The 12,837-nt window shown below is 39.2% G+C and overlaps 1 protein-coding gene across 3 annotated transcripts in view; it reads right to left on the bottom strand.

Moving 5' to 3' along the window:
* The window catches only part of LOC141052124 (leucine-rich repeat and fibronectin type III domain-containing protein 1-like protein), an 884,877-nt gene that overhangs the window by 358,876 nt on the left and 513,164 nt on the right, over positions 1-12,837 (bottom strand). For 2 of the 3 annotated variants that reach the window (XM_073549344.1, XM_073549345.1), the window contains exon 3: positions 10,518-10,568. The exons of the other annotated variant lie outside the window; for it this stretch is intronic. The gene's annotated coding sequence lies outside the window, so the exon portion shown is untranslated. The remainder of the gene's footprint in view (positions 1-10,517; positions 10,569-12,837) is intronic. 3 annotated transcript variants of the gene reach the window in all.

The raw sequence follows: 12,837 nt of genomic DNA, 5'->3' as shown, positions 1-12,837 counted from the left end.
ATAGAGATTGGCCCTCCACAGCGACCCAATGGGGCCTGTTGTGAACTGATTTTCTGGTCTTCCTCTGGCTTCTGGTGAGGGAGCTGGTTGTGCTGACAGAGGAGTTGTGAGTTCTCTTTCCGGGCTCCCTCTGGTGGTGGCAAGAGGTAGTGAAGCTGATCTAATTAACAGAGACCTGCCACCTGATAATGAGGAAGAGGACTGGACATCTGGAGTCTCAGACTGGATTTAAGACAGCCGACTCCTTATTCTCATGCTGGTGATTTTTTTCCTGCCTCCTGAGGTCTTAGTTTCCAGCTCAGTTCCTGCCTTCTCAAGCTAAGTTGTCTTTGCTAATGTTCACATTTGATTTGGTTTGGTCTATTCAGTTTTTTGTGTGGTCAGGCAACCCGGCTGGGGCTGTGCTGATTTTCCACTCTTATGTCACTGTATGTGCCAGTTTGCTTTTTGTCCCTTATTAGATTGGCCTCTTTTTGCTCTGTTCTCAGAATATGCCAGAGTGCTGATATAGTGGGAGAAGTCTAGTGACATCAGGGTATTTTTTGCTATCAGTAGTGTTGGACATTTTTACAGGGTTTTTTGGCGTGATTGCAGACAGAATCTTTCCTTTGCTGTCCTTTCTAGCTAGTGTGGACCCCATCGTTTGCTCAGCCTATTTTCCTACCTGTGTTCGTGTTTTCATCGTGTCTCACCGTCAATACATGTGTGGGGGCTGTCTATTCCTTTGGGGTCTGCTCTGGGGCAGTTTTAGATTTCCCCTTTTCTTGCTTTAGGCTTATTTAGTCCTCTGGCTGTGACGAGGCATCTAGAATCATCGTAGCTACGCTCCACGGCTGCTGTTAGTTGTGTGGTTAGGATCAGGGGTCTGCAATCTGCGAAGTTACCAACCTCTCTGGTTTTCTGTGACTTGGCTTGGGCTTGTTTTCCTCCTCAGTGACCCATTCATAACAGGGGCCATGTTTGCTCTCCACACGACAGGCAAAACAAACCGCATTCACTGGTACCTCTCGTGTCCGGATCCGATCATCCTGTAGAAAGTTACCCCCTTTCTTAGATATTGGGAATAAGTTCTGCAGGGAGCTAAAGGGTGGAGATTATTAGCCCACCCTCTGACACAGGGGGGAGGAACCCAGCATGCTTAAGAACTGGGGGCACAGGGCAGAGAGACACACTCTCACAGAAGAACCAGACAATGATGATCTAAGAAGGAACTGGGGACAGATCTGCCAAGGGGAACAGCAGCCCGCACTTTGGAGTCTGTCCGGCAACTAAGATTCTTATACCTGTGGACTGCAGAGCTCCCGGCATCCACATGCAACCTACAACCTGGTAAACTGACCTCCACCTTAATATCTCTAAGTCTTGTACCATTATTGTTATATTTTACTCTGACTGCAAATCCACTGTAATTCCATTGTATAGCTTACTGTATATTTCTGTAATAATCTAGTGCGCCCTTAAGGCAATCAAACCATAAAATTAATCTTTGGCTGATGCTTTTACTGTGATTACGAATCTTAGAATACCCAGCGGGTAACAGGCCATCCTCCCCGGCAGCCATTTGCTCTAGGTGCAGTTCCCTTACTGACCTGAGACACAAAGGGGGCGCCGGAGAGCTGTGCCTGTGTTGTTACGTCACATTGGTGACGTGGGAGGAACCGGTCCTTCCTTCACAGGCCCACTAATACTATACTTCTGTGTGTTTCTGTAGAATTCTTGAGTACTAAAAATATTCAGTCGAATGGCAAGTTGCAAGCAGTATTATGCCATAGAAGCATGACTTACATATGTCTTATTGAGTGACTTTTAACTTTGGGTTCACGCACAAAGGCATAAAGTGTGTACAGCAGTGCAAGGAAGCTGTGCGACTCCTTGGTGCACTGCCATACAGATCTCATCACCCACTCATTGTACACTATATATTTATAAGTATTGGGACAGACATCACAGGTTTTTCCTTCAGCCTCATTGACCCCACTATATAACATCCATCCCCTCTGCTCCAGTGTATAAGCTTTGACTTTTCTCCCTCAGTATATAACCTCCAGTTCCTCGCCATGCCGTCTGCCTTTACTAATGTTTGACAGAATGGTAGTAAAGATAAAGTCCTGTAATAGGAGCCACCGGGGTAACAAGTCCATTCATGGCATTTCTTCCCTCCTAAATATTCCCCATCACCTGTGAGTGATATTATTGAGAAGTAGAAAGAACTGCAGCAACTCAGTCACAAAAGTGGAGACCCCATAACATTACAAAGCAGGGACCGAGTGCTGAGGAGCAGATTGCAGATAAGTCACCAACGCACTGCTGACCCCATAACTGCAGAGTCCAGACCTCATTAGCATCAGCACAAACAATGCACCCCCTCTGGGAGCTTCATGGTCAAGAAGCTGCAAGCAGCCTTACATCACCAAGCACAATCCATATCGTCGGATGGAATGGTGTAAAGCTGCCACCATTGGACTCTGGAGGAAAGGTGGTCTGTGCAATGATGAATCACACTTCTCCATCTGGCGTCTGATGGACGAGTCTGGGTTTGATGAAGACCAAGAGAACGTCACCCACCTGACAGCATTGTGTCCACTGTAATGTTTGGTGGAAGACGAATAATGATATGCGTTCTTTTCAGGGATCGGCATCGGCCCCTTAGTTTCAGTGAAGAGAAATATAAATGGTTCAGCAAAAGAGATTGTGGACAATTGTAGCTTTCAGCTCTGTAGGAACAGTTTATGGAAGGCCCTTTCCATGATTGTGCCCAGTGTACAAGTTCCATACAGACATGGTTGGGGGAATTTTATGTGGAAGAATGTGACCCCGACCTCATTCATGTCCAGCACCATGGAGATGAACTACAACGGAAACTGTGAGCCTGGCCTCTCCTCATACACCAATAATAATGTAACTTACAATAGTTCTTGCCGATGTAAAGAGTCAGCCATATTTTGTCTCAGAATTTAATTCATATATCAGATCCTTTTTTTTTTTTTTACAATTGGGCCGGTGTATTTTTGTCAGTAATCTACTGTAAAAACTTATCTAAGGCCTCATGCAAATGGCAGTGTTATCTACTGGGTCAAGTTCCAAGTTGTATTTATTGTTATTTTAATTAACATACTTACAAGTGCTTCTTACAAAATTAGAATATCATCAAAAAGTTAATTTATTTAAATTCTTCAGTACAAAAAGTCAAACTCATATTATATAGACTCATTACAGACAGAGTGATCTATTTCAAGTGTTTATTTTTGTTAATGTTGATGATTATGACTTACAGCCAATGAAAACCCAAAAGTCATTATCTCAGTAAATTAAAATAATTAACAAAAAACACCTGCAAAGGCTTCCTAAGATTTTAAAAAAGGTCCCTTAGCCTGTTTCAGTAGGCTCCACAGTCATGGGGAAGACTGCTGACTTGACAGATGTCCAGAAGGCAGTCATTGACACACTCCACAAGGAAGGTAAGCCACAAAAGGTCATTGCTAAAGAAACTGGCTGTTTACAGAGTGCTGTATCCCCAAGCATATTAATGGAAAGTTGAGTGGAAGGAAAATGTGGTGAAAAAGGTGCACAAGCAACCGGGATAACCGCAGCCTTGAAGGATTGTTAAGAAAAGGCCATTCAAAAATATAGGGGAGATTCACAAGGCGTGGACTGCTGCTGGAGTCATTGCTTCAAGAGCCACCACGCACAGATGTATCCAGGACATGGGCTACAAGTGTCGCATTCCTTGTGTCAAGCCACTCATGACCAATAGACAATGCCGGAAGAGTCTTACCTGGGCCAAGGAGAAAAAGAACTGGACTACAGCTCAGTGGTCCAAGGTGTTGTTTTTAGATGAAAGTAAATTTTGCATTTCATTAGGAAATCAAGGTCCCAGAGTCTGGAGGAAGAGTGGAGAGGCCACAATCCAAGCTGCTTGAGGTCTAGTGTGAAGTTTCCGCAATCAGTGATGGTTTGGGGAGCCATGTCATCTGCTGGTGTAGGTCCACTGTGTTTTATAAAGATCAAAGTTAGCGCAGCTGTCTACCACGAAATTTTAGAGCACTTCATGCTTCCTTCTGCCAACAAGCGTTTTGGAGATGGAAATTTCATTCTCCAGCAGGACTTGGCACCTGTCCACACTGCCAAAAGTACCAATACCTGGTTTACAAACAACAGTATCCCTGTGCTCGATTGGCCAGCAAACTTGCCTGACCTTAACCCCATATAGAATCTATGGGGTATTGTCAAGAGGAAGATGAGAGACACCAAACCCAACAATGCAGAAGAGCTAAGGTGCTATCAAAGCAATCTGGGCTTCCATAACCCCTCAGCTTTGCCATAGGCTGATCGCCTCCATGCCACGCCACATTGATGCAGTAATTGATGCAAAAGGAGCCTCGACCAAGTATTGAGTGCATTTACTGAACATACATTTCATTAGGCCAACATTTCAGACTTTAAAATCATTTTTCAAGCTGGTGTTATAAAGTATTCTAAGTTACTGAGATAATGACTTTTGGGTTTTCATTGGCTGTAAGCCATAATCATCAACATTAGAAGAAATAAACACTTGAAATAGATCACTCTGTGTGTAATGACTCTATATAATATATGAGTTTTACTTTTTGTATTGAAGAACTGAAATTATCATTTTGATGATATTCTAATTTAGTGAGAAGCTCTTGTAGATAACAAGTAAACTTAGATCCCACGCTCAGTATTCTCCCTCAGTATTTCTTGAAATGATAAAAAGCTGCATATTAAAAATATCTCCATAAACAAACCAAATTAAATCCTCAATATAATACTATTATACAGTAATATTCTACTTACAACATTGTCAATCAATTAGCAATAAATCTGCCATATAGTGCCCTAGTAATACCACCGTACAATGAAAAATTTCAATGTAAGCCCACAGAATACTTCCAAATTGATCAGTATTGAGCAGGAAAGGGAGGACAGTGTGACAGCCACATGGGTATTTAGTGTAGATGAGTTCTCCACAGATTACTGGGACTGACTGCAGTTTGGAACATTATAATGTTTCAGTTTTAGATTGATCCTGTAGGTCCCATCCTTGGAGACTCAGGACCAGCTTTACAGCCCATTAAATCAGTATTGATAATCTAGCACCCAAGAAAGCTTATGGACCAAACTATACCTTCATATGCATGCACCCAAGAAAGCTTATGGAACCAACTATACCTGCGTTTTAGGTCACTTTTCTGTCATTGTCTTGTGATATTTGTTAATGTTTTTCTAGAAAATGACGCATGTATTTCATGAAACTTGCACAAAATATTATTCTTTTCTGGTTAACCTTTTTTGTGATTTTTTAATGCAAAAAGTTACATTTTGCTAAATGTTGCAAAAATTCCAGATGTACATAAAATAATTCTGGGGAAAAAAAAGACTAGAGTAATTTGAGACAAAATTTTGAGACTTTTTAAATTGCAATCACAATGATAAAGATTAAAAAACAAAACGAAAAAAAAACCCCAACAGCAAACAAATAGAAAACAGGCTCCGATTAATCATTTGTGCATTTTTGAAGTCACTTTTCTTTTTTGTCTTGTGGTTTTACATTGCTTTTTTTTGTGATTTTGAAAAAGGGCAAATGTTTATGATTTTTTTGCAAAGTCATAAGTAGAAATTATTTCTATCTTTACCTTCTTGTGCGACTCCTTAGCGCAAAAATTGCATGTTTGGCAAAATGATGCAAAAAAGGCAACAAAATACCTGGTACATAAAAATCACCCTAGGAGGAACTGGGAACATTTGCAACAAATTTTACAACTTTTTGAAAAGTTGAAAATGATGAATCAGGAAAACTCATCTGGAAACACTAAACTCAGCCACAATGGTAAACTTAAAAAAGTAAAATTAGGTAAGCTATTTAAATAAGACTAATATAATAAAAAAGGGCGTACATTGAAAGAAGAGTAAGGTACATATGAAAAACAACAACAATTAGATAAAAAGGGTAGAATAAAAGCAAATACTAGGCAAAAAAGGTCACAAATGAAAAACACAAGAATTACAACAAAAACTAGACAGGAGAAGCAGAAATGAAAAGTCAGAGAAAAAAGCAAAAACTAGACAAAAAGGACACAAATGAAAAACAACAAAACCTAGACAAAAATGGCACAAATGAAGAACAGGAAAATAACAGCAAGAAGTAGACACAAAAGGAACAAATGAAAATCAGGAGAGTAACAACTAAAACTGGACAAAAAGGAACAAATGATACACTGGAGAAAAACAGCAAAAACTAAGCAAAAAAGGTTAAAATGAAAAAACTGCAGAAAAACAGCAGAAACTAGACAAAACAGGCACAAATAAAAACAACAAAAACTAGAGAAAAAGGCACAAATGGAAAACAACAAAAACTAAACAAAAGCACAAATGAAAAGGAGGAAAACAGCAAAACCTAGAGAAAAAAGGCACAAATGAAAAGCAACAAAAACTTGACAAAAAAGGACACAGATAAAAAAACATGAGAAAGAAGCAAAAATTAGACAAAAAAGGCACAAATTAAAAACAGAAGGAAAAAAGCAAAAACTAGAGAAAGAAAAGCATAAATGAAAAATAGGGGAATAACAACAAAAACCAGGCAAAAAAAGGCACAAATGGAAAAAAAATGGAAAAAAAACTAGAGCAAAAAAACTACACAAAAAAGCATAAATGAAAAGCAACAAAAACTTGACCAATAGGCCACAGATAAAAAAAACAAGATAAAGAAGCAAAAACCAGACAAAAAAGGCACAAATAAAAAACAAAAACTAGAAAAAAGGCACAAATAAAAAACAGAAGGACAATAGCAAAAACTAGAGAGAAAAAGTATAAATGAAAAACAGGAGAATAGCAACAAAAACCAGGCAAAAAAAAAGGCACAAATGGAAAACAGCAAAATACTACACAAAAAAGGCACAAAGGAAAAACAGGAAAAACTAGACAAAAAGGGCACAAATAAAAAAACAAGAGAAAGAAGCAAAAACTAGACAAAACATACAAAAAGGGCACAAATGAAAAACAGAAACCAGAAAAAAGGCACAAATGAAAAACAGAAGGAAGACAGCAAAAACTAGACAAAAAAGACACAAATGAAAAATGGGAAAAACAGCAAAAACTAGACAAAAAAGGCATAAAGGAAAAACTGCAGAAAATAGCAAAATTTAGACAGCGAAGGCACAAATGAAAAAGAATAAAACTTAGACAATAAAGGGCACAAATAAAAATAGGAGAAAAACAGCAAAAACTAAGAATAAAAAAGTCACACATAAAAATAGGAGAAAAACAGCAAAAACTAGACAAAAAGGGCATAAATGAAAAACATAAGAAAAACAACACAAACTAGAAGAAAAAACTATAAACACAATAATGAAACAAACCCTATACGTATCACCAAACAGTCTCCATACACACAGTAATGGCAAACATACAACATTCCTCTCATCTACCTCATCCCTTCCCGAAAAATGTCAAATTTTATTTAACTGTTTTTATGTGCCTATTGTGACCTTGCAAGGTTGCCCAAGGTCATAAAAACCTTGATGGTGATGCAGAATTCTATTGACAAATGTTCATTTATACATATTTCTGTGATTTATACAAAAGGTTAGCAGGTAGGACAAAAAACATCTATATAATTACAACATGCAGGGCTGTCAAATACACGTAACCAAGTAATGGTAATACATGAAATTAATAAGGAAGGAATGAGAGCAGGAAATCAGCGAGAGACATCTGCCGAGCGGAGCAGATCCCAAGATAAAACCTGGGACTATATGCTCAGCAGAATGGGTAAATGTCTCCTTTTTAATATTAAGATCTGCTTTGTAAGATGCTGCTGTAGGCACTGACAATTATGTACCTCACCCTGCAGTATTAATGATTCATTTAACATGGGTACCTGCAAAGTTCCTCAGGGGCAGTGTCTAGTAGTGCGAGTATGGTCAGGTCGGCGGACATGGTACATAGCCGCTTCCCCTGCAGGGACAGCTACCTACGTACAGATGTATTGAGCTTCTCGTGAGTTTAGATAAACTTGTATATTGCAGGCAGATAGCGTCCTCTATTGGTGGCTATATGCAGCCAGGAATTTCATTAATTATCAATTCAAAAATGTGACTTCATCTATAAACTTACATTAACCCATTCCCACTGCAGCTAATATTGGTTTTTGCACTTTTGTTTTTCCTCCTCTTTTACCAAGAGACATACGGTAACTTTTTAACATTTTTCAGTCACTATGAAAGATTGTTTTTTTTTGCAAAACAAGTTTCTTTTTAATTGACACTTCATTTTACAATGTACTGAAAAGCAGAAAAAAAAATCCAAGATATTGTAAAATGGAGAGAAAAAAACAATTCCACCATTGTTTTTGTGGTTTTGTATTTACAGCATTTATCATGCTGTAAAAATGATAATGATAGTTATCCATTATTTTTTTATTTTAGTGGTGAAAACAAATGTAAATCTGTAAAAAAAAATTGGTTTGCGTCCTCATTTTTTGAGATCTGTAATTTTAGTATTTTCCAATTGAGAGACAAGTATCTCCTGTTGCTTGGCAAGCTTCTGCTTCTATTATCCCATTTTTGGGATGCATACAATATTTTTATTGCTTTTTATTGTATTTCTGCCTCTCTAGAAAACACATGAATGCTTACTTCCCTTCCAATCAGGAAATTGAAAGTTTCTGTGTACTTTCTCATGCTTCTTAAATTAAACATATAGCATGTATAAGGCAGTAACACAGCTATCAGGGGTAGAGGGGACTCTCAGAGGGGTCCACCCGGAGTGACCGCCACTCTTAACTGTAGAGCAGGGAGACATGGTCACTGCCGGATTCATGAGGAGGCAGGTGGTCAAAAATCCATGACCGTCAAACGCCAGGAAAGTTAATGGCCCAGTGATGTTCTTTGGCTGTTGTAATTCCACACTGGAAAAACCCACATGCATAGAGGGCAAGGTTCAGTCAAGTATAAGGAAATTCTAGGAGAAAACACCATGTCTTCAGTGAGGAAGTTGAACATTAGCCACCATTGGAGCTTCCAACAGGACAATTCTCGAAGCCATAACTCAAAGTCCACCAAGGCTTGGTTTCAGAAGAAGTCCTGGAAAAGCGGCCCTCACTAAGCTCTGACTTGAACCTCATTGAAAATCTTTGGTGGGATTGAAAAGGATAGCCTGCTGCATTCAAACTCAAGAAAATTAGTAACCTTGAGACCCAATGCCAATGAAAAATGAGCTAAAATACCCCAGTAACACTGCAGAAACTGGTGTCTAACTATGCACCACATCAACAGCAGGTCACAACAGCCATAGAGGCTTTAGTAAGTACTAAAGATGCTTGTCATGACGGGTGAGGGAATAATACTGAGACTGCAGTAAAATATTCAGAATTGAGAGTCCTCAGTGGTTGATACCTTTTAATGGCTAACTAAAAAAATGTTAACAAATTGCAAGGTTTTGAGACTACTCAGGTCTCTTCATCCTCATCAATTTATATACTGTATATATTATTACACAGTAGATATACATGGGTGAACATCTGCTATTGTTTTAAATGCTATTATGTGGTTGTCTAATTAAGCGGATATATTTTTGGCACATTGTGTATGGTTTTCAGGAGGGAAAAGCTGAACATCTCGGTAGTGATAACATGCTATTTGTGACTGTGAGTTCATGAAAACTACTTGAAGTTACACTATATAAGTTGGGCCAATACATGATCCAAAAATGTCAATACAATTCTATACAACAAGGAGCTTTTACTGCTATAATATTACAAAAATCTTTACACAATCACGATTATATTAAAAAAAATCCAATTAAAATTTTTTTCTGACGTGTCGGAGACAGTCGGGATGACGCTACACTGGACGCCGAACTCGGAAGTCTTTGCATTCTAAGAGCTATATCCTGCAGTCTTGTAAGGGCTGAAATCACTTCATTAGACACATGTCTCTATAACATTCCCCTTTGTACACCCCCCCACAAATTCCATCTGAAGAAGCTAATGCGAAACGCATGTCAAGGATCATGCTGTCTTTCTGGTACTATAAAGTACTTTATATTGTTTAACAAGGCTGCCTTCAACTCTGCTATTTTTCATTGCTATTTTGGGGTTATCTTTTTGGGGCAGTACCTTTAAAAATAAAAGGAAACTTACTACCTAAGGAAAAAAGCTCTATGTCTGACCACAGGGCAACAACATCTACAGCAACACGTAAAACTTGTAAGAGACTAAACAGAATATGCTAATTAGAATAGGTGAAAATCGATTCAAAGGACCTGGTCCATCGGTCATGTCAGTAATCTGTGTCTGCTGGATAGGACCCTTGAGAACCACCTCCTCCCTGACGGCATCCGCGGCTTCCCTTTTGATTAGTTGACCGAGGCGGTTCTTAGGGCTCCGGTCTAGTGGCTGCAGATTACTTACTTGGCCAAAGCACCAGGTCCAGTGAATCAATTCGCACCAACTTTAATGCAAACAAAACTTCAGTACTCTTTCAGGTCACGGCACCTACCTGTATTACGCAGTTCTTTGAACACTTGTTCGCTCAGGTATGCAGTGGTGCCTGGTACAAAAGAAAGAAAAAATTGCTAAAGTTTATAAAAAATGAAGAGAATATAATACAGAGAAATTCAAAATTTCATTGAATATGTCATAAATCTATGATACTTGTGCTGACAACTGCATCTCAACAATAGGGCCATGTGCTGATGACAGAGGAGATGTGGCCATGAATGTGCCTCTCTCGCCATTCATTTCCTTTGGAGCTTCAAAATTTGAAGAGCAAATGACATGTGATGGGATCCCATTCTCGATATAGAAGTGGTTTCCTAAAGCTAGAACCTAATCTATCAGAAGTTTATGGCATATGCTGTGGATATAGCTGGGATGGGACATAGGTGAGAATCCCCTTATTGCTAAAGTAGGCTAGATTTAGGCGCCTGTCTATGGGTACGGAATGATGCCATCTTATGACCCCCATAGAGTGCATATCGGGGCCCATCTATGGGTACTGATTGATGTCACCCTAACATCTCCTAACATCCTTAGAAAAGGAGAAGAGCAGATGTGATCCTTCTGGTCACTCACCATCCCTTTTTGCTAGGACAGAGGTGCAGGTTGATCATATAGTTGTACAGAAAGGACAAGTGGCTAACTTCAACTGGAGAAACCCAACTGTGAAACTAGAATTTCATCCACAAGAGACAAGATAAATACAAGCCCTATTTGTGAATATATTGTTATTTACTGGGGTCGTCCAGTGAAAACAAGTTATCATCTATCCGCAGAATAGGTGATAACTTGCTGATCGGTGGGGTCTCATTTCTGAAATCTGCACTGATAAGTAGATCAGGAAACTTTTATCCCCATTACAAAGGGGTGTGGCAGGTCGGACTACCCATTGACACTCCATTTGTTCTCTATGAGGCTGTCAGAAAAACTCATGTACAGCATTCGGCATAGCCTTAGTGAATGAATGGAGCAGTGGTTAAGCATACCCTCTGCCATTCCATGCTAACAGGGATAAAAGTTCCCTGTTCTACCGATGGGTGTAGGGCACAGCAGTCTGATGCCCACCAATCAACAAGTTATTGCCTGCCCTGGCACTGCTGTGGCGGATGGCACCTCACTATACTATGTAAAGTAGTAGCACGTACGGTATCTCTTTTCACTACTTGTGACAGTACCTCATCTCACCACCAGAGTACTTGCACGAAGAGCTACACCCCTCAAAGAATTTCACTGAATCAGATTCTGACATAAACCTTTTACACCAGGAAAGTAACTATCTATTCAGTGTTTTGAAAACTTCTCTTTTGCTCTTGATTTTTTAGTAAACTTTTTGAAAATTCGAAAACTGAAGCAAAAAAAGGTTTCAAATATCAGATCATACAGAAACTAAAAGACATTTTATTAGGATGACAGCTTAACTGCCCCTGGTCAAACAGTACGGAAAAGCCGTAATCCTGCTAACAGAGACAAATTGTAGGCCAAGAGTAATTCTGCACATTTCCTTTCATTAAAGTGCATTAAAATCCACTGTACCACCCCAATTATACTGTATTAAGCCGATACAACTGACACAGGCAAAGCTAACAGTTTCTGCAGGAATCAGATGAATGTGCCGCGTGGCTAGAACTCAAAATATTTTAATGAGAGAGCCTGATGTGTGGAAATAAATGACTATGTGGTTACTTCTGGATGCTGCAATTTCACTAATATGAGTTAAATGTGTTCCAGACCAGATGTGGTTAGGCTCTCTTTATTCATCTAGATTGTAGCCTTTATTACACGGCTTGGGTTACAGGTTTCGAACTTCTATAACTATTTCATGTCCCAGAAATGTTTAGGTGTACCCATCATGAACATGGTTAAATTAGGTCTGATAGTATAACATAAAATTAACATGAAAATACCCTTTAAGGGGAACTAGTCACTTGCCATAAATATGTATTTTTTACCCAGTGTATATGCCACTGTTTTCCTGAATCCAAAGTTGTTTTTCTTTTGTTCCAGCATCTCTTCTTTCCTGAGATATGGCCTCCTCTTCCCTATATGTAAATCTAGTCTGGTTATCAAAGTAGGCGTGGCCCACACATCTTCTCTGTGGGAGTTTCCTTGAGGGCCACACCCATTCAGTAACAAAACAAGAGTTACATACAAGAAAAGAGGGGGCATAGCTCAGGAATGGAGAAGCACACGAAAAAAAGAAAAGTAAAGCCGGATTCAGGAGAACAAGGGCATTTACATCAGGTAAAAAAATTGACCTCTTCATATAAATCTGAATTCAGCTCCCAAACCCACTCAGTACATGCTGGGAAGGGGTTGCTAAT

The sequence above is a fragment of the Dendrobates tinctorius genome, unplaced genomic scaffold (genome assembly GCF_039654945.1).
Source record: "Dendrobates tinctorius isolate UK_male_01 unplaced genomic scaffold, ASM3965494v1 ptg000158l, whole genome shotgun sequence".
In the NCBI taxonomy this organism is placed as follows: Eukaryota; Metazoa; Chordata; class Amphibia; order Anura; family Dendrobatidae; genus Dendrobates; species Dendrobates tinctorius.
This window is presented reverse-complemented; position numbering and strand designations above follow the sequence as displayed.